Source organism: Amblyomma mixtum, chromosome 2 (assembly GCF_055824585.1).
Source record: "Amblyomma mixtum isolate Tamu chromosome 2, ASM5582458v1, whole genome shotgun sequence".
Taxonomy (NCBI): Eukaryota; Metazoa; Arthropoda; class Arachnida; order Ixodida; family Ixodidae; genus Amblyomma; species Amblyomma mixtum.
The window spans coordinates 146,555,671-146,582,519 of record NC_143013.1 but is presented as its reverse complement, the minus strand read 5'-3'; positions in this window follow the sequence as shown (position 1 = coordinate 146,582,519).

The window sequence follows — 26,849 nt, the reverse complement described above, 5'->3', positions numbered from 1 at the left end:
AGGTATTCTCCATTAACTATTATCCCCAACTGTTCCCATTCCAGTCCCCGGAATACCTCCTGTAAGCAGGCAGTGAAGAGCATTGGCGAGATCGTGTCTCCCTGCCTGACACCTTTCCGTATTGGAATTTTATTGCTGACTTTATGGAGAACTATAGTAGCTGTGCAATCGTTCCAATATTTTCACATAGCATTCTTCTACACCCTGATTCCGCAATGCCTGCATGACAGCTGAGGTTTCCACTGAGCCAAATGCTTTCTCGTAATCAATGAAGGCTATATATAGGGGTTGGTTATATTCTGCGCATTTCTCTATAACCTGATTGATAGTGTGAATGTGATCTATTGTCGAGTATCCTTTACGAAAGCCTGACTGATCATTTGGTTGACTAAAGTCCAAGGTTGTCCTGACTCTATTAGCGATTACCTTAGTAAATACCTTGTAGGCAACGGACAATAAGCTGATTGGTCTGTAATTCTTCAAGTCCTTGACGTCTCCTTTCTTATGAATTAAGATAATGTTAGCGTTCTTCCAAGCTTCTGGTACTCTCGAGGTCACAAGGCATTGCGTATACAGGGTGGCTAGTTTTTGTAGCACAATCTCTCCTCCGCCCTTCAACAAATCTGCTGTTACCTGATCCTCACCAGCTGCTTTCCCTCTTTGCATTGCTCCTAAGGCTTTCTTTACTTCCTCCTTCGTTACTGGCAGGATGTCCCATTGCTGTGCTCGACTGCCTCCCTCAGTAACTTGATGATTAGATTCGCTACTGTATAGAGTTTTGAAGAACTCTTCGGCTAATTCAACTATCTTATCCATATTGCTGATGACATTGCCCTGTTTGTCTTTTAGCGCATACATCTGGTTTTTACCTATGCCCAGTTTTCTACTCACTGATTTTAGGCTACCTCCATTCCTTAGAGCATGCTCGATCTTCTCCATGTTAAACTTTCTTAAGTCGGCTACCTTGCGCTTATTTATTAACTTCGATAGCTCTGCTAGTTCTATCCTGTCTGTCGAGTTACACGTCCTCATGCTTTGACGTTTCTTAATCAGATCTTTAGTCTCCTGAGATAGCTTGCTGGTATCCTGTCGAACAATCCTACCACCTACTTCTGCGGCGCACTCTGTAACGATAGCTGTAAGATTATCATTCATTGTTTCAACACTACGGTCGTCTTCTTCAGTTAAAGCGGAAAATCTGTTTTGCAGCGACATTCTGAATTCCTGTACCTTCCCTCTTAATGCTAACTCGTTAATAGCCTTTCTCTTCACCAGTTTCCTCCGTTCCCTCCTCAAATCTAAGCTAACACGAGACCTTACCATTCTGTGGTCGCTACAACGGACCTTACCAAGGACCTCCACATCCTCTACGATGCCAGGGTGTGCACACAGTACGAAGTCTATTTCATTTTTAGTCTCACCATTGGGGCTCTTCCACGTCCACTTCCTGTTTGCTCGTTTGCGGAAGAAGGTATTCATAATCCGTAAATTATATCTATCTGCGAACTCTACTAATAACTTTCCCCTACTGTTCCTAGAACCTATGCCAGAGTCACCTACCGCCTTGTCTCCAGCCTGCTTTTTACCTACCTTTGAATTAAAGTCGCCCATCAGTACAGTGTACTGTGATTTTACTTTGGTCATTGCCGATTCCACATCCTCATAGAGGCTTTCAACTATCTGGTCATCATGGCTTGATGTAGGCGCGTAGGCCGGCACCACCTTCAGCTTGTACCTCTTATTAAGCCTAATTACGATAGCTGCCACTCTCTCGTTAATACTGTAAAACTCCTCGATGTTGCCAGCTATATTGTGATTAATGAGGAATCCCACACCTAGTTCTCGCCTATCTGCTAATCCACGACAGCACAGTACATGCCCGCCCTTTAGTACTGTATACGCCTCATCTGTCCTCCTAACCTCACTAAGCCCTATGACATCCCATTTAATACCGACTAATTCCTCCAATAGCACCGAAGTTAGCCTCAATTGATAAGGTTCTTGCGTTAAACGTTGCCAGGTTCAGTTTGCAATGGCGGCCTGTCGGAGCCAGAGATTCTTAGCACCCTCCGCTGCGTCACAGATCTGACCGCCGCCTTGGTCAGTTGCTCCGCAGCTGCTGGTGACTGAGGGCCGAGGGTTAATTGGTTTGTTCATAGAAGGTTATGGCCATGTACTACACCAGGGTGGCCAAATCCTGTTCTGGTGAGGAAGTGCGTTGTCGGTTCTGGTCACCGAATGCAGGCCGCACTCCAAGCCTGGGTATGCAATTCCTTCGACACGCGGAGTTTTTTTTTTTAATCCGGTGGAGAATTGCGTGGCACCGGGATTCGAACCCCGGTCCTCTTGCACGCGAGGCGGATGCTCTACCTCTACGCCATCGCTGCATCACATTACATTTGGTATACTGAATACTACTGGCTAACTTCTGTAGACCAAAGTTTTCGCATAACGGAATGGCTCGGCTTTTTACCTTTGCTGGTTTTTGTTCTGTCTTCTCAACATTCTTGCGGATAGCCTCCGAGCCTTTCTTGTCGTACGTTCCCGACGGCATAGCGACAAAGCCGCCTTCCTTATCCGCCTGAACAAGTTGCAGATCGTTGTCCTTAAAGAAGCGCACAATTTTTCTTGTTGGCGTCTTGATGCGGGGCCCCCTAGAAGGCATGGTCCTGATGAGAGAGTCGACTCCCTCCAGAAGACACCTTTCCTTATCCTCCGGGTAGGCCTTGTGGGAAATTCTTCTCGTCATGACCTTTAACTTCCGGCTCAAAGCTGTACTTTTGTCCTTTCCTGAGGACGCTAGCGACGTCCTCCGGAATGTGGATGTCGTAAAGAACCTGGAGAGCAGAACTGTCATCTTTTCTTTTTTTTTGTTTCCTTGGTTATCACTGCGAGAGTTTGCGTCCACAAAAACTCTGTCGACTGGGCGGCCAGCTTAATCAGAGATTGAAGCTTCCTGGCGGCGATATGCTCGATGTCTCGGGAAAAGCACAGTAAGCGAAGCCAATCCTTGAACAGGCGAACCTGTCTCCATAGCTCAGACCTCAAGATCCGGCACACTCTCTTCACATGGCCGAGGGAAGGTTTAACAAGGCCAAACAAAACCGAGATGCCAGGAGGCACCAATCCCTTCCTTATGCAGAATCCGAGTAACCTCGCATGCCACGTAGTCAAGGAAATGTGAGCAACAAGGCTCGAATCTTGGGAAGGATGTGGCGAAACACTAAAAAAAGGGCCCACTGTAGAAGAAAGGTAATCCAGTAATATGCGTTGTGGGGCTAGTTGGTTCATACTCAGATTTCTTTTATGCGCACAGATAGACGACACAATAAGACAAGGTAGACAGGACGGAGCGCAACTTTCAACTATTTTATTCCGGAAAAAGTACATGACATTTATACTAAAAAAGAATGGATAATCATCAGTGCCACGTGCAAGCCAAAACCCGGGAAAAGCACATAGGAAGGGCACAGGTGACTCAACTCTTATGTAATTTATCTAAAAAGGCAAAATATTTATCATATATTGTCACAGATGGTGCACTGACACATGAACTACCGCTTTTCCTTATATGGCAGGCCTCAGCCAATTCTCGCGCAAGCGTGTCAGTGCTCCTGCACAAGATGCTGGTGCCTTTGAGCGTTGCATCACACAGTTTTCCTGCTTTCTGTTTTTCGTCGTTATCTTTTCCACACTCACTGATGTGCGCCGGCAGGTGCGAACCGGTACCGTTCTTCAAAGACAAATTGTGTTCCCTTAACCGCTCATTAACACATCGGCCCGACTGCCCAATGTACACCTTCCCACACTTCAGCGGAATTTTGTACGCTACCCCTTTTTCACACATCACAAACTTATTAACAAGTTTGATCTTGCAATCTGAGTTGCGGCTACCATCTTGCGAAACTAGGCGACACAGTGAAGAGAGTTTCCTTGGAGCCGAGAAAACCATGGGTACCTTAAGCTTGTTAGCCACGCGCTTGAGGTTATGAGCCACTTTATGCTGATATGGGATGACCACAGGTATCACTTTCTTTTTTTGCAACTGGTTCCTATTCCTTTCTTCTTTGATGATCTTGAGAAGAGCTTCAGCAACTGAACTCACTACTATCTGGGGAAAGCCTGCCTGTTTTAGCTTCGCGACCTGATCGTGAAAGCTTTCTTGCGCCATGTGACAACAGGAATTTCTTAGAGATGACTCAAGGCACATGGCGCAGGAAAGCTTTCACGATCAGGTCGGGAAGCTAAAACAGGCCGGCGTTCCCAGATAGTAGTGTGCTCAGTTGGTGAAGCTCTTATCAAGAAGATCAAACAAGAAATGAATAGGAACCAGACAATAGTTGAAGTTGCAAAAAAGAAAGCGAAACCTGTGGTCATCCTATATCAGCATAAAGTGGCTCATAACCTCAAGCGCGTGGCTAACAAGTTTAAGGTGCCCGTGGTTTTCTCGGCTCCAAGGAAACTCTCTTCACTGTGTCGCCTAGTTTCGCAAGATGGTAGCCGGAACTCAGATTGCAAGATCAAACATGTTAATAAGCTGGTGAAGTGCGAAAAAGGGGTTGTGTACAAAATTCCGTTAGAGTGTGGGAAGGTGTACATTGGGCAGTCGGGCCGATGTGTTAATGAGCGGATAAGGGAACACAATTTGTCTTTCAAGAACGGTACCGGTTCGCACCTGCCGGCGCACATCAGTGAGTGTGGAAAAGATAACAGCGAAAAACAGAAAACAGGAAAACTGTGTGGTGGAACTCTCCAAGGCACCAGCATCTTGTGCAGGAGCACTGACACGCTTGCGCGAGAATTGGCTGAGGCCTACTGTCACCCAGACTTCGCGCACTTTTAACGTGGGAAGCTCCCAGACACCCTTAGAGCGTGTGGGGGTAGCGGTCTCGGACTCGAAGGAGATGCCCTCGACTCAGCGTGGCAAGCTCAGCGGAGACCAGCTACCAAGTGACAAGAGGTTTTTGGGCGTTCGGTGCCCAGCTTTCGCTGGTCGCAAGCCAGAGAATGGGTCGGAGCCAAAGGTTCACAAAACAAAACAAGGTTTATACAGCGATGAGACGATACAGAGGATTACACAATCACTAGTACAAACACATACAAAGTGATTAACGAAACAATGCACTTCGTGCAAAGTTAAACTGGAGAGAGAGTACAATACAGAGGCAATATTGCACCTAAAGTGCACTAGCACAGGAGAGAGATAAACAAACAAAACACAATTTGTTCACCGGGCACTGCGGCAGTCCGACGACCAGAGTTCCACGACGATGCCGTCCCGCAGACTGGCGACCGTTGCCTCGTTGGTCCGATGCTGGCCGAGTGGTGTTTCCCCGGGAGTCGAACGGGCGCGCTTCAATGAAGCTTAAACGGCGGTCCGGACTGACTGATAGCGGTCAACGTCCTTCTTTATAGACCAGATTTTTCAGCCTCTCCTGGGCGCGGCCATTTTGCACCGAGTGGCGCGCCGCGGTGCGGGCGTTTCTTTGGGGACTGCGGGGCTGCGGCAGTTCCGCGGCCGCGCCTGCATATAGCCGCGCTTGGGGCGCTAAAAAAACATTGTCGAGCATACTTCCGCTGCGTGGCTGTGTTGCAGGAAGTATTTACGTTATCAAAGCGATAACATTGACGTGTTTTAATGACAGTTAGTTTGACATTCAGGTTAATTGTGCCGGCGCTTAGAACGCGCTCGTGCTTAATCGAATTCCGTCTTGGTGCTCCACCGCAAAGAAACTTTTTATTCAATATCAAGAATTAGGTGTGCGGCTAGTATGCAGTTCCAATTCCCATGCACTCTTATTCCTTCCTGCCGGCCATAAAGCCCCCCCCCCCCCCCTGCACAAATGGCTTTCTTGTCGCCGCGCCAGTTTATCAACAAATTACCGCTGTGAGCTCAACTGAGTCGCAGCGCCAACAGAAAACAAATTTTGTCATGCTTTATGCAACCTGGTGCATAAAAACGTACTTCCGCTTAATTTATAAAAGCTTGAATAGATATGAGCAGCTAATCCAGCTTTCACTAATTCTGAGGTCCGAAGTCGCGTTATTTTATTCAGGAGCTCTCGCCGCGTGTGAGAGCGTTGCGTAGGCGTTTGGCTAAGTGTGGAAAATGTAATGAAATCGCGCATATTTTCCTATGAATAATGTAGATACCGCACCTCTGCGGTGGCTCAGTGGTTACGGCTCTCTGCTCTGGCCCAAAAGACGCGGGTTCGATCCCGGCCGCGGCGGCCGAATTTCGAAGGAGGCGAAATTCTAGAGGCCCGTGTACTGTGCGATGTCAGTGCACGTTAAAGAACCCCAGGTGGTCGAAATTTCCGGAGCCCTTCACTACGGCGTCCCTCATAGCCTGAATAGCTTTGGGACGTAAAACCTTAATAAACCAAACCAAGCTAAGGTAGATACCAACAGCAGAAAGATACTATAGATAAACCTTTACCCCCCAGATACCTATGACATGTGTTGAAAAAGCAGCTGAAATCGGTAGCGGTCGTGCTTACAATCCTGTGCATGAAATGTTTTTAATGGGAACAAGAGCAAGCTCAGCGCAAGGATGCTGAACACGTACTGGTGATCGAAAACACGCGCTCCGTCGGGACAACCTTCAGTCTGCAGCTCGCCTATCCAGTTACTACTCCACTGAGTCAAGTCAATAGATCTACATTCTGATGCATAATATTATCATAGATGATATCGCACGTAAAAGGCGACAACAAACGACACGACAGCGCAAAAATCTGCTTCGAAGTGCCGGTTTCCAGTCAGTACACTACCTGGTCGACTACCCTCGGATGTCACGTTAACGAGTAACTGCGCACAAGATAACCGCAGCACTGTCTGGAAGAGGGCAAATGTGAGTAGTGACGCACAGCACACACCCTCATACGTCAGCTGATGGAGCACAAAACGTCAGAAGCGAACACGTAAACATGCGTTCTATGCGCGGCGCCGGCGCGACCCGCAGTCCCTCGGGCCGCGCGCGCCGACAGATGGCGACTGGCGTCGAGAGTAGGCGCGCCTCCGCAGCCTGCGTGCGAGGGTAAAAAAATCTGGTCTATAGGCTCGCTCTCCCGTCTGTTTGTTGTTCGCGCCCGAGTAGGCGCGCACATACACGCAGCATTGGCAGTGCTGTCTCCCTTTCCTCTTCTCACCGGCCGCGCGTCCCCATTGGTCAGAGGTCGCGGGTCGCGGGTCGCATCTCGAAGTTTCGAGCGTGTTCTTGAGTGGCGCCGACGCCGACGGACGAGGGGGACGTGTCTTAGTGCACGCAAGGCTGCGCCCTTTCCCCCCGTCAGCTGTAGAACCGACTCGTCTGTTCCAGAGAATTCGGCGGGGATGACTCATTTCCTCGGCGCACGCCGCGGCGGTGGAGAGAGAGGCATGCGCTCGGCGGGGCTTTCCCTCTCCCCCGTCGGGCTCGCGCCGGCGAGACTCCGTGCTCGCGGCGGTTTTTCTTTGTTTGTTCCTAAAATGCGCCGAATTTTGTGACACTGCCCCTTCCTTTAAGAATATTGTGTAACAATATTCACAAACCACAAAATTCGCGCGCACATGCATGCGCTCACACAGTCAATGGCGAATGCCAAAGTACACACATCAATACCTTGATGCCTTCACATACATAACACAGTGCAATAGACAGGTTGCACTTCAAAGCACGCCTCAGTTTGGCGGTTCAATTCGCGCGCACATGCATGCGCTCACAAACTACATGTGAAAATACATACACCACTACCATGATGTTTTCACATACACAACACAGTGCAATGTTCACAATGCACATAAGTACACGCCGCGATTGGGCAGTACATTAACACAAGGCTACAAACATGGAGCACACAAATACAAGGCACACTTTCGCCTAAACTTCCAAGTTTGGCCTACCGAGCGGGCTCGGAACAGGATTGTTTCGCTCAAGGTTTCAGTCACGCTTTTAGTTCTCTTACGCACGCGACTCTGACTTTTCTTCCTGTCGCGCGTTCTAGTCTTCTTCCGCCTCATGCTGAGGCTTCTCTTGCGAACGCGGTTTTGGCTCCGCTTCCAACTCGTACTCCTGTCTGGTTCTGCGCCCAGTCTTCGAGCCCTTCTTTTCCTGTGGCTAGCGCGTCGGTTACGAACGACTTTAACGCCAGTTCGCACTTGATGGCTCCACTTCTCGTGTCTTCCTTCTTCTCGGCGCGCGCTCTTCTGTTTTCTTTTGCGCCTCCAGACTGAGTCCTTACTGAACGCTGGGCTTGCTCGTCGCAGCTTTTTCACTTTGCTGCGATGTTCGCGCAGCTCCTTTGTCTTCGGCTCGGCTGTCTTCAGCTTGGTTCTGCCTCTGTTCATTTTCTTCCTGAATTTTCTCCAGGCCTTGTCGGGTTCGATTTCACCTTTATCATCGGTGCTGGGCTCGGTTTTCTCTCTTTTTACTTTCTCCCAGACTTCTCTACGGGGCCCGCCCGTTTCGTTTTCACACTCATCATCCGAGATGGGTTTTCCCGATGAAGCCACTCGTTCGGGCCCTTTCTGTTCTTCATGGGCTGAGGTTTCTTCTCGGATACCCGTTTTCTTCTTTTTCCTCTTCCTGACCTTGCTGCGTGCACAGTGCTTGAAACGAGACTCAGGATTCTTTGGAGAATTATTCTCCTCCCTGATTCCTTCCATCAGTTGGTCACTTACCGTGCAGCCGTAAATAGGCTTTCCTTCGACTGCACCCACTCCTTCCTCATAAGCAAAAATTCCCTCGCCTTCTTCATAGGCACAAATTTCCTCGACATCCTCATTGGGAAAGCCCTCCTCGCTGCTCGAGGGATCACTCGGAACGGTCTCCGTGTTTTCTCTGAGTGCGCTCTCCTCAGCTATTACTTCGTCTGAGCTTTCACACTCAGTGCCACTTAACCACTCCTTCTCGTGGTCGGCGCTGCAAGACTCAGACACGTTGCACTCGGGATTCTCGATGGAGGTCCGAACTGCTTCGTCGTCGTCATCAGGCGACTTCTTTAAGGTGCTCTCTGACTGAAGCGTCAGGTTGTCCTTTACTTCAGTGCGTACTACCTCAGCAGTAGCTACACTTTCAACTTCCTGAGGAAGCGACACTCCGGTCTGTTCTTCACTCTCTGTGGTTGCAGCTGCAGGCACAGACTGTTCCACAACCTCACTCTCTCTAGTGGAGCTAGTTACAACCTCTTCCGTGGTTGTCAACAAATTAGACTCGTTAGTCTTCCACCCGGCCTCTACGGGGTTAAGCTCCACAGGCTTCCTGACGTTGTTCAAACGCCGAATTTCAGCAATCTTCCTCTGAATGATTGCCATTTCTTTTTCAAAAGCTCTTTCGGCCGCTTCTTCGCGCCTTTTCCGTTCTCTCTGTTCTTCTTCTCGTTTCTTTTGCCTCTCTTTCTCAGCGGCTTCTCTAGCGCGCTGTCTTTCTTCTTGTTGTTTCTGCCATTCTCTCTCTCGTTCCAAAGAGAGCTTCTCCGCCGCTTCTTGTCTCTTCTGCCATTCTCTCTCTTTCTCTTCCTCTCTCCTTTGCCATTCTCTTTCTCTTTCTCTCTCTTCTCGAGCTCTCTCTCTTTCTTTCTCAGCTCTGTCTCTTTCCTGGTCCACCCATTCTCGCAGTTCGGCTCCGGTCATCCCCATCTGGAGACCGGCCTCTACTAGCTCCTTTAGCTCCTTAAAGCTCATATTTGGAGACCGAACTCTACATTCCAGGCAATGAATACCTCTACACGGTGAACATCACTAACCGCTTCGGCGCGGCAACTCACAATATCGCTCTGCTGCTAACACTCGTTTACGATTCGTAAACTCCTTCCGACTCTTTCTCCGTTCTCTGTGCTTGCAACACCAAACGTCCTGTCGCGGACGCCAGAATATATTGTCACCCAGACTTCGCGCACTTTTAACGTGGGAAGCTCCCAGACACCCTTAGAGCGTGTGGGGGTAGCGGTCTCGGACTCGAAGGAGATGCCCTCGACTCAGCGTGGCAAGCTCAGCGGAGACCAGCTACCAAGTGACAAGAGGTTTTTGGGCGTTCGGTGCCCAGCTTTCGCTGGTCGCAAGCCAGAGAATGGGTCGGAGCCAAAGGTTCACAAAACAAAACAAGGTTTATACAGCGATGAGACGATACAGAGGATTACACAATCACTAGTACAAACACATACAAAGTGATTAACGAAACAATGCACTTCGTGCAAAGTTAAACTGGAGAGAGAGTACAATACAGAGGCAATATTGCACCTAAAGTGCACTAGCACAGGAGAGAGATAAACAAACAAAACACAATTTGTTCACCGGGCACTGCGGCAGTCCGACGACCAGAGTTCCACGACGATGCCGTCCCGCAGACTGGCGACCGTTGCCTCGTTGGTCCGATGCTGGCCGAGTGGTGTTTCCCCGGGAGTCGAACGGGCGCGCTTCAATGAAGCTTAAACGGCGGTCCGGACTGACTGATAGCGGTCAACGTCCTTCTTTATAGGCTCGCTCTCCCGTCTGTTTGTTGTTCGCGCCCGAGTAGGCGCGCACATACACGCAGCATTGGCAGTGCTGTCTCCCTTTCCTCTTCTCACCGGCCGCGCGTCCCCATTGGTCAGAGGTCGCGGGTCGCATCTCGAAGTTTCGAGCGTGTTCTTGAGTGGCGCCGACGCCGACGGGCGAGGGGGACGTGTCTTAGTGCACGCAAGGCTGCGCCCTTTCCCCCCATCAGCTGTAGAACCGACTCGTCTGTTCCAGAGAATTCGGCGGGGATGACTCATTTCCTCGGCGCACGCCGCGGCGGTGGAGAGAGAGGCATGCGCTCGGCGGGGCTTTCCCTCTCCCCCGTCGTGCTCGCGCCGGCGAGACGCCGTGCTCGCGGCGGTTTTTCTTTGTTCCTAAAATGCGCCGAATTTTGTGACACCTACCATATAAGGAAAAGCGGTAGTTCATGCGTCAGTGCACCATCTGTGACAATATATGATAAAGATTTTGCCTTTTTAGATAAATTACATAAGAGGGGAGTCACCTGTGCCCTTCCTATGTGCTTTTCTCCGGTTTTGGCTTGCACGTGGCACTGATGATTATCCATTCTTTTATGCGAAGCATATTACTAGAGGTACACTACAGCCCTTCGCCGTGGTTACGGACCGTGCACACCACGTGGTACAGTGACGTCACACCACGTTACATACACGTGACACATGACGTCACGACAGAGGAAGACGGAGGTACACTACAGCCCTTCGCTGTGGTTACGCGCCGTGCACACCGCGTGGTACAGTGACGTCACACCACGTTACATACCACGTGACACATGACGTCACGACAGAGGAAGACAGAGGTACACTACAGCCCTTCGCCGTGGTTACACGCCGTGCACACCACGTGGTACAGTGACGTCACACCACGTGACATACCACGTGACACATGACATCACGGCAGAGGAAGACAGAGGTAGACTAAAGCCCTTCGCCGTGGTTACACGCCGTGCACACCACGTGGTACAGTGACGTCACACCACGTGACATACCACGTGACCCATGACGTCACGACAGAGGAAGATGGGGTTCCACCTCGCGCCGTCGCTGTGGTTGCACGCCGTGCACACCACGTGGTACAGTGACGTCACACCACGTTACATACCACGTGACACATGACGTCACGACAGAGGAAGACGGAGGTACACTACAGCCCTTCGCTGTGGTTACGCGCCGTGCACACCACGTGGTACAGTGACGTCACACCACGTTACATACCACGTGACACATGACGTCACGACAGAGGAAGACGGAGGTACACTACAGCCCTTCGCCGTGGTTACACGCCGTGCACACCACGTGGTACAGTGACGTCACACCACGTGACATACCACGTGACACATGACGTCACGGCAGAGGAAGACAGAGGTAGACTAAAGCCCTTCGCCGTGGTTACACGCCGTGCACACCACGTGGTACAGTGACGTCACACCACGTGACATACCACGTGACACATGACGTCACGACAGAGGAAGATGGGGGTCCACCTCGCGCCGTCGCTGTGGTTGCACGCCGTGCAGACCCCGTGGTACAGTGACGTCACACCACGTGACATACCACGTGACACATGACGTCACGGCAGATCGCCGTCACGCGCTGGGTGAGGAAGAACGATGCCATCGCACAGACACCGGAATGTCCTCGAGCGGCATTCCCGCGCATTTCGAACGCGCGTTCACACTCGGTGTAGGTGAAACGCTCGCTCCACCGGGCAGGCGGACGCGGCTTCCGTAGCAATCCAGGCGCCCACCCAACGCGCGTCTCAGGGTTAGTCAGCGTTCCGCTGTAGCCATGCCGTTGTATTCCCCCACGACGAAGGCTTCTAGTGGTTGTATTAAAATGACCAAGTATTCAACCAAGGAAAGCCATGTATTACCAAGCCTAGCCATCAATATGCTTCGCATCTGACCAGGGTTAACCAAGTTAAGCCTCAGCCATTTTTTTTGTATAAATGTCATGTACTTTTTCTGGAATAAAATAGTTGAATGTTGCGCTCCGTCCTGTATACCTTGTCTTATTCTGTCGTCTATCTGTGCACATAAAAGAATATCTGAGTATGAACCAACTAGCCCCACAACGCATATTACTGGTTTAACTTTCAGCAACAGAAGGACCACACGACCAGGAATGGCCTGCTCTTTCAAAGCAGCGACTTCCCTGAGTATAACGCACACCAGTACCAAACTCCGTGCGAAAACCAGCAAGGCTGGAAGCAACAGTGGAAGGGCAATTTAACTAGGGCGTGAAATGCTTTTTTTATCTTTCACTGCGAGGATAATGAATTGCTGTCAACAAGACGAAGGGAAGATAGTCGAGGGTGTTTAGCGCCCCTTCGCCCTATGCTATGGCGTCTTATATCATAGAGTGAGGAAACAGCAGATTGCGCACCTCTGTACTAAACCGGATATCTTTATGGTCGACATCTGGGACTCCAGTCTTTCTTTTCAGTAGCTGCAGGAGCGGGGTCGTTCAATTCGGTTTACGTCACAGGAACACGATTGACTGTTTTCCAACGAACGGCTAAGTGAAAACTCCGCGCGCCTGCCGTGCATACAAGCTGCACTTTGATATGGAGCACTACTGGCATGTTGAGAGCACCACAATCGTGAAATTGCCTAGAAAAATTAATTCCCACATATGTAAAACAAATTTCAGTCGGCTTTGTCCCATACCTCAAAAGCACGTTCCGAATGTGGGAACGTGCAACATTTTGCCTTCTCGCGTTTCATTTAACGCCATTGATGGTAGCTAGCCGGAATTTTTTTTTCGAGCCTGGGCCCAAGGATTTCAGTCCTAGAAAGTCCAACAGCAGAGACTTTGAACCCATAACAACTGTATTCATGCAATTAATGCCCAATCTCGGCATTGTCAGTGCATCATCCTCTCGAAAAACCATTGAAGTAGGCACTGAAATTAACGCTTTGCAACAGCGCTAATTTACATGCGAACTGCATCCATGCTAGCAAAGCTCTCATCCCTCTGAGCAGTAATAAAACCAACACGGTCGCATAGCGAGCAGCTCAATCGCACAACGCCGTGTACTCTACGGTACCCTTCACACGGATTAGTCTTGTCTATTTGAACTTGTATTTGAGGCCCAGACTAGGGCACCAGGCAATGACTACACTGGCACACTTGTAAGAGACGGTGCCACTCAGAGTGCCCTGGTAGTTACTGTGTGAAAACACAGGTTATTTAGCCTACCTACTGGTTACGGAGGAAGGAAACACATAATCATCATCGTCGTCATCGTCGTCATGCTTGTTGTCAGCTACTCTCTTTGGATCGCTCTTACAGGAACGAGAAGTGCACAAATTAATAGCCATCATCCATGTCTGTCGCCGCTCTTGCCTGGTTCGTTTATGGTCAGCTTCTACAAGATCAGTGGCAGCAGTCCAGCAGCTAAACTATAATGAGGCCGGATAAGTGGATACGTACGGAACGTTATAGATAAGCTACACATCGAGGGTTCGACGTCTGAGAAGAAAACGGTGTGAGTATACAGGAAACGGCAACTTTTTGCTGCCACACGTGGAGGTGAATATACGGCTAGGGCGGGGGACCTCTAACTCCTGCCGGAGAAAAGCCGATGAGCGCGGCTGCATGTCAAGCAGCGCATGTGGAGAAAACACGCTGATCATGCTAGCCAAGAGTACAAAGTGAAGCGGCTGATGCAGGCGGTACCGTAAGCCGAGAGTGCAGGCAAAGAGATAGCGCACGGCTGAGCTCGAATAATAGAAGCTGGAAGGGCGACTGCACATCAGGCGGCCGGCGGATCTGGTCCGGCTAGCACCATCCAAGACCCATCAACGGTTGTGTTCCACCAGTCGCATACTGCATTCATGCGTATGCCTACTCCCGATGACGAGCTGAAGTGCCAGTGTTTTCAAGCACGGCATTCCGCATGCCCACAATCATCGCATTTCGAGTGGCACATACTACAGTCTCCGTGCTTAGTCGCGGAGTGCATGTTGTCGACTACGAACGGTGAAATTGTATTAAGACTAACGAATTTCGCTTAAGTCATGCGAGATTTTTCCGCCCAAATAATGACTGACAACCTAGAGCTTAAACAGCAGTGCTTGTGTCAACGCGGTGTGTGGATGCGTGTTTACTCAGAGTACAGAAAGGGCCGGAAAGGTTATCAAACCTTTCGTCGCGTATGAAGTGGCTCTGATGTGCGTCCGAACACCCGAACTGCAGCTATATAAGTCTATGGTTAGTTATTGATGCCAAGAGACCTTCAATTTCACGTCGCTGCATAACAATCCTAATGTATGAATAGGAGGGTGGTATCCCGCTGTGACAAGTTCCCCAGTGTTGAAGTTCATCATCGTCAGCTTTACTACGCTAACTGCAGGACAAAGGCATTTTCCATATCTCTCCAATTATTCATGTACTGTGTCAGCCGCGGCCATCTTATCCCCGCAGACTTCTTAATCTCATCCGCTCACCTAACTTTTTTCCGCCGTCTGCTGCTCTTACTTTCTCTTGGAACACAGTCCGCTACCCTAAACGACCATCAGTTATCTTGCCTTCACATCAGAGGTTCTACTTAAGCATATTTCTCCTTCTTGCCTTTTACTAGGATTCCATTACCATCGTTTGTTCCCTGACCCGTTCTGCTCTCTTCCTATCTATTAACATTACACCAATGACTTTGCATTCCATAACTCCCTGTGTGGTCCTTGATATAAGCTGAAGCCTTTCCTTTAGCCGCCACGTTTCTGCCCCAATGTGATACCGGTCCGATACAGCTGTTGTATACTTTTATCTTGGGGAATATTTGTAGACTGCTTCATGATAATAAATGCTGAAGTCATTACCACCCAACTGCGCTGTCGTTATTGGTTGGTTGGTTTATGGGGTTTAACGTCCCAAAGCGACTAAGGCTAAGAGAGACGCCGCAGTGGAGGGCTCCAGAAATTTCGACCACCTGGGGTTCTTTAACGTGCACTGACATCGCACAGTACACGGGCCTCTAGAATTTCTCCTCCAAAGAAATTCAACCGCCGCGGCCGGGATCGAACCCACGTCTTTCGGGTCAGCAGTCGAGCACCATAACCACTCGGCCACCGCGGCGGCGCTGTCGTTATTGCCGAATAGTACAATTCTTGCGCGGAGGTATCCAACCTGTGAAAATTTTTCTTTTTGCCTTTCCGTACTTTGATTAAAAGTATCGTGTACGCGGCGACGAGAATCACGTGAAAAAGTCGTTCAGACTGTCCTGTGTTAACAAGAGGTTTTACTTTTTTTTCTGTTGACAGTCATTATAGTAGCGACCTGCCCCATCTGCTCAGTAGCTGTGGTATTTTGTTGCTAAGCCGGAGGTGGCCAAATCGATCCCCAGCCGGGGCTTCCGTATCACGATGGAAACGAAATACAAAACGTCCTTGTGCCATGCGGTCTCGACGCATGGCTCGTTGCTGTGCCTCTCGTTCACAATTTGCAGGGTTCGGGATTTTAGAGCCCCCATAACAACGCAGTGAGCTTTGGAAATGAAAATGATACGTGCAACATTAAGAGACAGGGACAAATTCGAGTTGTTCTCCTTGCCGGAGGGACGAAGAATGAATGGTCATGGGGCGGACACGTAATGCAACGGGAAGATAAGGGTTTGTTCTTTAGTCTAGTAAGCGAATATTTCCAAAGGCAAGGCAGCTTAGCGGGGCGGAGCAGAAAGTCAGGTGGGTGGGAGAGCTTAGGCTGTGCATAAGGATAAAGTAGCCACAGCTGGTGCAGGATGTGGTTAACTGGAAGTCACTTGGTGATGTTTCTTCTGCTGTGCAGGGTTATAGCGATGATGATAACGACACGATGCAACCGGCACTCTTGAGAGAACGAAAAAAGTATCTGTGCACCAATCAAGCAGTCCCATTTTTTCCCCACTAGCGGGGCTTTGAGTTCATAAGAGCATAAACTGTACTTTTTGTAGATTTCCTTTATCGATGCTACGCATGCTGTGATAATCTTTGGTAGACGCCTTTGAGCCAGTTGGAAAGTTTTTCAGCATCTTATTTGCATTTGCTTTTGCTATAGTCTCTCATCAAACCGCGGATGGCTAGTGGCACAAGAGAGGATGCATGCTATACAGAACGGCCATTTGTCGAAATCTTCCTTTGTCATAGAAGTAATCAAGATCGGATCCTTATGGTGAAAAATGATAGATGTTTGCATAAACAACGCAGCACATTCCTGTTTGGGTTTTCGAGATTGCCGAACTTAATTTTTTTTCTTTCATTTTTCATTCATCTTTATTGGACATCTTTACAGAGGTCTGGAGCACAGACAAAAACTGAAGAAGACAGCTTGACGGGGTCTGTGCCCCTTAACAATTCATGTGCGTACAGACAAATGATATTTGGCATCGTCAGTTGAAAATTTGTAATTCAGAACATAAAAAGTCACGACTGAAAACTAAATGAATAATTCTGTTATTAATAAGACGTACAATTCACAATGTACTAGTAAAAACATTCCCGGTAATGACACAAGGCAGATACATGGATAATAGCTAAGCAAAACAAACAGAGGACGACAGCATGAAAGCACTGGTGAATACAGGATAACAAAGCGAGCAATAAGAACGTTAGGAAAAACAGGATTTGAACCAACTATCTTGTCGAAGAAATTATTATGGGCCCCAGAGGGTTGCTCTAGCAGGCACCTGTCTGAACAACATGCTGTTCGCCGCAAGAAAAGGGAATTCCGTAGATAACACTTCCGACGCAGTTCACAATCCTGTCGGTGTGCATAACTGTTGCTCTGATGACAAATAAAACCTCAGCAACGATGCACGCGCTATGCGACGTATTCTGACGGTGATTGTGCTCCTCTTTTAATGGAACAAACTGGTCTTTAATTATTTGTCGACATTTCCCCGCAGCTTCCCCACTTGGGCGCTGAAAGAGAGCCGGAAGCTCTCCTGACTTGGCGCTTGTTAAACAGATGTTTCCGTGACGTGGAAATCGCCAACACTTTATTGAGGCGCTGAAGTGTAACTCACTGCTCTCGCTGACAACAGCAGCGCACGTAATTTATGGCAGCATTCCGAGCACAGCTAGTGCGTTTTAGTCACTGCAAGATCCGCGTCGCTAGGTGAGGTGCGTCGAATATGTCCGCCTGGTTACAAAAACAGACGGGGGCTTTCATAAAGCTGAAACCGGGAGGAATTGCATGCTCCCAGTGGACATATCGGATTGTGGTATGGCCTGCGTATTTGTAGCCGCTGCAGTAAGGTGAAGAATTCGTGGTCGGAAATCGTGATTTTAAGTGAATCACGAGAGCAATGTTTCCGGGACTCTATACTAATGTTTCGCATATTTCAGGAACTTCTGAATAGCGATTTCAGTACGGTCCCATTAAACTCGTCAGAGAGATCAAATTGCGCATCTTAAAAAAAAGATTTCAATCGAACCGCATATGTTTTCAGGTTCCCGAGTACTTTTAGAATAATCTCTAGAGAGCCCGAACGAGGCCCTCCCTCGATTTTTACGATACTGTTCGGAAAACAGGGCCCACTTTGACGCAGCACAACACGCTGCCGCAATCCGTCTTGCGCTGTTTGGAGGCTTCAGTTCCACAATGCCTTCCGTTCGAGTTGCGGAGTCCATAATTTTATTACATAGGCGAAAAGTTTGGCCAACGTTCCAGGGCTAAGTTAGGTTCAGCCAACCGTGATCTTTATGTCGAATGTCGGAGGCCATGACTCTTTCGTAGTTCTCGCCGCGCTCACCGATGGAACTGCGGCGCTAGATTATTCGCTGGCGTCATGAACACCGAAAGGCAGTTTTGCTGCACGCACAACATGACGGTTGTATATATAGTTTGTAGTGACTTCGATTCTCGTATAACTAGTAGAAATCAGTGCTACAACTTTTGACAGTTATAGCGGGACCTCCATACTTTGGGCCTATTCGGTTTTTATTCTCTTAAACTTCAGTGGATAGTTTAGGGCATGCTGTTCAGTAAGAATATTTTTGTTTATTTGCAAATATTATTTCTCGTTGAGTAATTATGATTTTCTTTTCGCGCACACACACACACGCATGCACACACACTCCCACACGCACGCACGCACGCACACACACACGCACGCACATGAGGTTACAGGGAATACTAAGTAATTTATAAAGCCTTTCGCAGGTAAAATTGTTTTTCTTCCGCGAAGTGACCAGGGCCGTAGCGGGCGCTATAAAACGGGTTCCAAGTGCTAATCAGAGAATATTTACCTAAAATTTGTTATATACTTTTTAGTTATGGCAGCTGGGTGTTTGTAATTAGGACATTATAGGCGATCATTAGTCAACCCGATATCCGTCGTGCGATTTACAAAAATGTAATTGTGATTAAAAATGTAATGGAAAATTTACGCCCGTTGCGCGCCCCCAGAGGCGTGCAACGGGCTCCGTGCGGCAGATGAGCGCTGCAGAGCTATACGCGTGTTGACGTCACTCACAGTTGAACACATCACACGCACACAGCTCTTTATCTTCGGCCCGAACAACGGCTAGCGGCGTCGTGTTTATCACTCGTTGGAGCCTCCTCGCAAACCCAAATGTGACTCGTCATCACGAGCGCAGAGTGCAACCGTGACCTGCGATCCCACAAATGCGTTTCCCGCTGCTAAAGAGCTTTGCTTTGTGATACCACGGACGTTGCTTTTGGAAAGCTTTCTACGGATTCTGTGCACCGGTATTTAGGTACCGATTTCGGAAAACCCTGCCAAACACACAGTATGGTCGCAGTCATGAAACATTTATTTCTGTAGGAACGCTGAGGGGCTAAGAGATAATGCTCAAAAGGGTGGCCTTGCATGCAAATACATAACTGCGCTAGACCTTGCCCTAAACGCACAATTATGTCCTCTGGGACTATGGCCAGCGCTGCGATCATTCTAGAATGCCCTTGAGATCATCGAGAATTGTTGGAGCTGTTTTTCAGTTTTTACGTGTCATCGAAGAAAAATGTCCAATGGGGCCAAATCTGGTGGCCTCAGTGGCAATGAAATGGGCCCGACGCGCCCATTCCATTGTGAATGGGCGCACAGAAAACGTCAAGAAAACGCAGAGCACAAAAGGCGAATGTGGTGGCGCTCCATCGTGTTGGTACCACATCGAACGCAAAACGCTAAGCGGAAGTTTCGACACGAAGACCACCGCAACATCCTTTAGAATGAAGTAAGTGTATCGCTTGGCTGTCAGGTTTCCTTCATCAAGGTATGGCTCAAAGATGCGGCCGGAAAAGAAACTTGCCACTGGTGCGTGTGTTCTCGCAGCCTGCCTGGGTTTACTATTGACCAGTGGTGCGTGTTGTGTATGTTAACCCCAGCATCTCTACCGAGGTATGCCTCGACGATCCTAAGCGCATTACTTAGAATATTTTCATCTTGGTCACACAGCACGAGGCACCAGTTGCAGAAGTCCAGCCTCCGCTGGATGTGGCTGTCCGTGAGTCCCTGATGTAGAGATAGTTAATACGGGTATAACTCAACTGCCGTGCGGCTCAATTGCCGCACGGACCCGTTGCGCGCGTCTGGAGAGCGGAGATTCAGAGAGCTGTAGTTGTTCGCGCTATTGCATCTTTCTAAATCTAACAACGGATATCGGGTTGACTGATGTGCCTCTACAATTTCATAATCGCAAACACCTAATTACAATAACTAAAAAGTTATTTAACAAGTTTTAGTTAATTATTCTCCTAAATGGCACCGGAACTCTTTTATAGCGCCCAATACGGCCCCTGAATACTTCGCACAAAAACAGTATGCATATTTCATGGGTTTTTCGGGCATAAAGCACAGAACGGCAGAAAGCACAAAGCGCAAAGGGTGTTCTCTGACAGTCAGCGGTTCCAGCAGCCCCAACCCGAAGCACGCGCTCGCCGAGAGCAGTCCCGCTGCCCCGCGGGCACTTGTTGGTCGTTGCAACGGCTCCCGGTGACGGAGGAGCCATCCTGGCGACTCAAGGCGTGGTGCACATCACGGGTTCGTAGTAAGGCTTCAAGAGGCTAATGTGAACGGCTTCACGGTACGGAGGCGGGGGTCAGAGGATGGTGGCAACGGTTCCATAACGTAGTTCATGCGGGATCTCTGACAGACAACAGGGTATGCGAGCCGTGATATTTGGAGAGGAACTTGGACGACAGGCCAGGCGGACCAGAAGGGACCCAGAGCCAAACAAGGGAGCCGGCAGGTAGGCGGGTAAAGGGTTGACCAAAATCGCGGCGTTCTTTCTGTCGATGTTGATCGTGGCACGTGAGGGATCGGGCTAGTTGGCGGCATTATTCGGCATACTTGGCGATTTCAGAAGCAGGCGAGCAGTCAGAGGCATCAGGATGGTAGGGGAGAAACTGTGTCAAGCAGGCAGGTAGTTTCATGTCCGTAAAGGAGCAAGAATGGCGAAAACCCATTAGTAGACTGGACGGCGGTATTATAGGCGTATGTGACAAATGGGAGTACGATGTCCCAGATAAAGTGGTCGGTAGTGACATACATAGTGAGCATGTCACCGAGCGTCCAATTTAAACTTTCGGTCAGCCCGTTGGTCTGAGGATGGTACGTCATGCTTGTTCTCTGAACTACGCGGCATTCTTGTAGAAGCTCCTGGACAACATATGATAAAGACACGCAGCCGCGGTCTCTAAGAAGCTCGCGGGGAGCACCGTGGCGAAGAACGAGGTGGTGAAGAATGAAGAACGCTACGTCTGTGGCTGTGGTTGCCGAAAGAGCGGACGTCTCGGCATAGCGCGTAAGATGGTGGACGGCGACGACAATCCAGCGGTGACCAGAAGTAGAAGGCGGCAGAGGCCCACAAAAGTCGATGCCAACATGATAAAACGGACGGGCAGGGCAAGGTATAGTCTGCAATGGTCCGGAAAGGCGCTGTGGTGGTGACCTTCTGCGTTAGCAGTCAAGGCATGAGAGAATGTACAGTCTTTCCCAAAAGTAACCAGGTTGCATGGTTTGCTTCTCAGTCGTGTTTAATGCGGTTATGCCGGCCCTCAAGCTCTAAATCACTGTATGGTAAGAGAATCCCTGTCCTCACCTTCAAAGTACTTTTTGATCTTTAGAGAAACCGTGATGGCTCTGCTGCACGAATGCGAAGCAAACCATGCATCCTGGTTACTTTTGGCAAAGACTACTTTCGTAGAAAGGTGTGCATGCCGCGCCAGTAGTACCGGTGCCGAAGTCGCGTGTATGTTTTTAAGAGACCAGCATGAGGGTTCTGAAAGTTCGGCATGAAAAGATACGCAGACTTCAGCGCGTATGTGGCAAAGTATGACAAGTAGCCATCTTCAACCATCTGGCTTGTAATTCAGGCGATAAAAAGAACAATCTTGCAGAGTGAAGTGGTGGGCTTGGCGACGAACCGAGCGGGAGGGCGTTGGTGTAGTGCGACCGGAAAGAAGGTGCACAAGAGAGGTTATCCAGGCGTCCTCGCGCTGCTCCAGAAGCATGTTTGGAGGGCGTAATGAAGAGAGCACGGGGTCAATGCTAGACAGGGTCGCATCGTTGGCAAGTAGCGGTGACCGGGAGAGGGCGTCGGCGTCAGAGTGCTTGCGCCCGGAACGGTAGATAACTCGAATGTCGTACTCCTGAAGTAGCAATGCCCAACGACCAAGTCGGCCGGATGGATCCTTCAAGGACGACAGCCGGCATAAAGTATGGTGGTCGGTGACTACATCGAGCGGGCGACCGTAGAGGTATGGTCGAAATTTGGTTATTGCTTACAAAATGTCCAAAAATTATTTTTCTGACATGGAGGGATTTATCTCGGCTTTAGACAGCTTGCAGCTGGCATAGGCGACTATATATTGATCAGGCTTCCATTGTGAAAACACAGCACCAATGCCGATGGCAGTAGAATATGTGTGGATCTCGGTCGGAGCATTCGGGTCGTAATGGCGAAGTATGGGCGGTGAGGTAAGGAGCCGGCGCAGTGTAGCGAAAGCATCATCAGATTTGAAGCCACATGACGAAAATGAATTTTGGGCTTGAAGTCGCGTCAAAGGTGAAATGATGGCGGTGAAATTCTGGATGACGCACCGAATATATGAGAGCATAGGCCGATGAAACTCCGCAGTTCTTCGGGCGTGGATGGCTTCGGAAACTCGGCGACCGCACGAAGTTGTGCAGGAACCGGAAGGATGCCTTGTATAGAGACGACGTGACCGAGGATGGTCAGTTGGCGAGCTCCGAAATTTCATTTTTTCAAATTTAATTGGAGCCGTGCGGTGGTGAGGCAAGTCAGCACTTGGCGCAGGCGAGTCAGATGTGTCGAGAAGTCGGCCGAAAGCACGACGTCGTTAAGGTAGCCAAGACACGGCTTCCAGCGTAGGCCACACAGGACATTATCCATCCTTCTTTTGAATGTAGCAAGGGCATTGTTAATAAAACAAAGGTTTTTGTATTAAAGGCACGCAACAAGCCTGATGACTGAAATTAAGCTTACATTCAAAAATAGAGCAATTGAACGCGTTTCTGCCTACAAATTTTTAGGCATAATTTTTGAAGAACACTTGAGTTGGACCCTGCATATTAACAAAGTTCATGCTATCATATCAAGGTCACTCTGTGTACTCTGTAAAATTAGAGACCTTGTTCCGAAATGGCTGAAATGGCAATTATATTATACCTTAATTCAATCGCGTCTTCATTATTGTTTACTTGCTTGGCGATCTACAACGAAAACTAACCTCACGAGGTTGATAACGCTACAGAAAAAAGCAATACGGTACGTCGAAAACCTTGCATACACTGATCATACAGGTCTGTACTTCTCGAAGCATTCCATCCTAAAAGTGAACGAATTGTTTGAGTTGAAATTGCTTTCTAATGTCTTTATTGATTTTAACTTCATCCCACTAAATATGTTCAATTACGCTCAAGTAGTGACGCGCCTTATAAATTAAGTAGCCAGTAAGTCACAGAGTGCCACTCGTAAGGACTAACCATGGAACCGAAATGCTTTCATATTTAATTCCTAATCTTCTAAACAAACACACAGAGACCATCGAAATTATTCAGAAATCTGTTACACATAACTCCTTCAAAAGGAATGCTATAATTTACCTCCTTTCTTATACGAATGATTAAAAAGCCTGTTCACTCAGAAATTCTCGATGTCCCGGTTTTCCCGTTAACTCTGCGAATTCTCTTGCATTTCTCATTCTAATATGCCTTGTAGATATCTAGTTTGTAATTTAGTCATTGCAAAAGTACGCACCTTCTTCCTTTTTTCTACCTTGTATAAATGTGCATTTTTTGTATATGAGAACGTATGAAGTTGTACGTATGAAGTTGTCTGTACTGAGGATTGTGTCGGGTGCTTGGGCCCCATCAGGCAGAGTACATCTGCCTTTTGCCCTTGTATCCGAGACCTTGTTGTCTCAAATAAGGAATACCTAATACCTATCTATCATTGCAAAGCCCAAATGGCATTAAGTTAAACTTATTTAACCCGTCAGGGGTGACGAGTGCTGCTTCTTCGCGGTCATCTTCGACCTTGGCTATTTGCCAATATCCAGATCTCAGATCGAGTGACGAAAAAAATTCAGCTCCTTGCAGTCAATAGAGGGCGTCATCTATGCGTGGCAGAGGATAGACGTCTTTCCGGGTTACAGCGTGCAGCCGTCAGTAATCGACGCAAAATCGGATAGAGCCGTCTTTCTTTCGAGCGAACAGGACCGGCGAAGACCATGAGGTCTTCGAGGGCTGCAGAATACCGCGCACTAGCATGTCGTCCATTTGCTCGGTGATGACGCGTCGCTCCGGAGCTGACACCCGATATGGTCGCTGGCGCAGTGGAGGATGGGTGCCAGTATCGATGGTATGTGTGAACGCTGAAACACGGCCGAGTGGAGTCTGGCACGCATCAAAAGACGAACGAGCTAGTCAGGCCATGTCGAATGAAGTTCTCGATTGATAGCACTGTACAGGACATCAAAGGGTGGTTGATGTGACAGGGAAGCCGGGGTGAGAGCATCGAGCGATGGTGCAGGAGCGGCTTCGATGTCGTCGACGACTTGTAGGAGTTCAGCCAATGCTACGTATCCAATGCATTCACCACGAACAAGAGTCAAAGGAGAGGACAGATGATTGCTGATGAGCATCGTTGCCGTTCCGGAGGTCACCGTTAGAACAGCGAAGTGAAGCGATAGGTTCCTGAGGCGAACGAATAATTCTGAAGGAGTAAAGAGTACAGGTGTGTCGGGAGGGTAGGCTGGAGAGAAACACGGCAGAGAGACTAACGGTGAGGAAGCAGGAAGTTCGTCATCATGGGAAAGAGGTTTTTCCGGATACTCAGGACTTTTGGCTGTGGAGTCGTCGGGTAGCACAGAGAGAGTGACCTCAGCACGGTCGCCGTCAAAAACAGCAGAGTGTTCCGACAGAAAGTCCCACCCAAGAATTACGTCATGCGAGCAGGAGGATAGCACCAGGAACTCAATTGTGTAGATGACGTCTTGGATAACAACTCATGCAGTGCAAGCGGCGAGCGGCTGAATTTGCTGGGTGTCAGCAGTATGGAGTAAAATTCCAGAAAATGGCGTCAGAACTTCCCTGATGCGGCGGAAAAATTTCGCGTCCATAACTGATACAGCTGCTCCGGCGTCAGCAGGGCACACGTTGCAACACCGTCTACGACCTCATCCACAACGTTGGCGGGGGACGACCTCAGAGGCCTTCTAAAGTTCGCCGAAGGTTCAGCTCTTGCCTCAGGAACTGCGTTCAGTAGTTTTCCGCTTCGTTGGGGCTGACGCGGGGGCGCATCGGGGGGATGGAACGGCGCCGGGGAGAAGGGGAGCGGCGCGGCGTTGCAGACTGGCTGTCAATATTGAACGGAGATGGTGGCGGACTAAGCAGCATGCGTTTGTGCTGCGTGTAAGATCCGAATGCAGATGGTGTCATAACGTCAGTAGACGCATAGGGCTGATTGTGGCAGTAGCGAGCGACTTGTCCGGCAATGCCAGAGGCAAAACAAATGGGCCTGTTGTCGTGAGTGCGCCATGGGTGATCGTAGGGAAGGGACGCCGGTGCCATGTGCGGCAACGATAGTGGAGCGGGAGCCCGATATGACCGAACAGGTCGCGGTGCCAAAGGCGGCGGAGCTGCAGTGGCGTCGGAGAAGTTGCCCGAGGGATGAGGAGCCGCGCGGAACAGGACGACGGCGTAGGTAAGCGGGGCAGCCACTGCCTGCTAAGGGATGGGTGGCACGGCATTCACGATCTGCAGGGCATCCGCGACATGTGCCTGGATGGCCTGCTGAAAAGCTGAAGTGGTGGTGACAGAGCTGGAGCCCCATGCACGAGCGTGATTGCACATGCGACTTCTTCACGGATGAACCGTTTTACCTCCTGCACGAACTGGGGCTTTCCTGCGACCACGACATTAGCGGATAGTACCTCGGCCTGTCGTATGGGGCGACGAGCGAGGACGCGTGGCGAGCTCTTCGTAGCTCTGGCAAAAGCTGATGACGGAGGCAACGGTGTCCGGCTGCCTGGGAAGTACCATTTGAAAGGCATCTTCGTCGAGACATTTTATAATGTGCCCGATCTTATCGGCCTCCGACATTTGAGAGTTGACGCGCTTGCAGAGGTCCGCCACTACTGCCACGTAGCTGGTGAACGTCTCACCCGGCTTCTGCGCCCGCTTCACGCAAGAGCTGTTCAGCGCTGAGCTTGCGCAGACCAGGACAGCCAAATACCTTGGTGAAATTCGTCTTGCAAGCCGACAAGGAGGTGATGTCCGCTTCATGGTTGCGGAACCAGAGTTTGGCGACGTAAGCGAGGTAGAAGATGACATTATTTAGCTTCATTGCGTCGACCCAGCGGTTGTGCCTGCTTACCCTCTTGTAGGACGCCAGTCAGTCCTCGACATCATTGCCGCCGGTGCCGCTGAAGATAGCTTGGTCCCGCTGCCGTGCCATGCCGGCGCAGAGAACAGGTGCTGGCGTCGGCGGTGGCGGCTGTGCGGTTTCTCTCGGCATTTGTGTTGTAGCGGTGCCGTTTCTCAGCTCCAGGACGGGATCAGAGTCCACCTCTACTACTTGCAATGGGTTTTTCTGGCACAAAAACACATGCACAGCACGGAACAAAGCACAAGTAGCAGAACGGCGTTCACTGAGAGTCAGTGGTTCCAGCAGCCCCAACCCGAAGCACGCGTTTACCGACAGCAGTCCCGCGCGGCAGTCCCGCGCGGGACTGCTATATATATATATATATATATATATACATGTTCTGTTCTGAAAGTAGTAGGACTCATTTTTTTAAACAAAATTTATTCAAGAGAATAGTACAAACGATTACAATTTTTCAAGGTAGCACCCTTCCGCACGTACTCATTGCGGCTAATGAGTT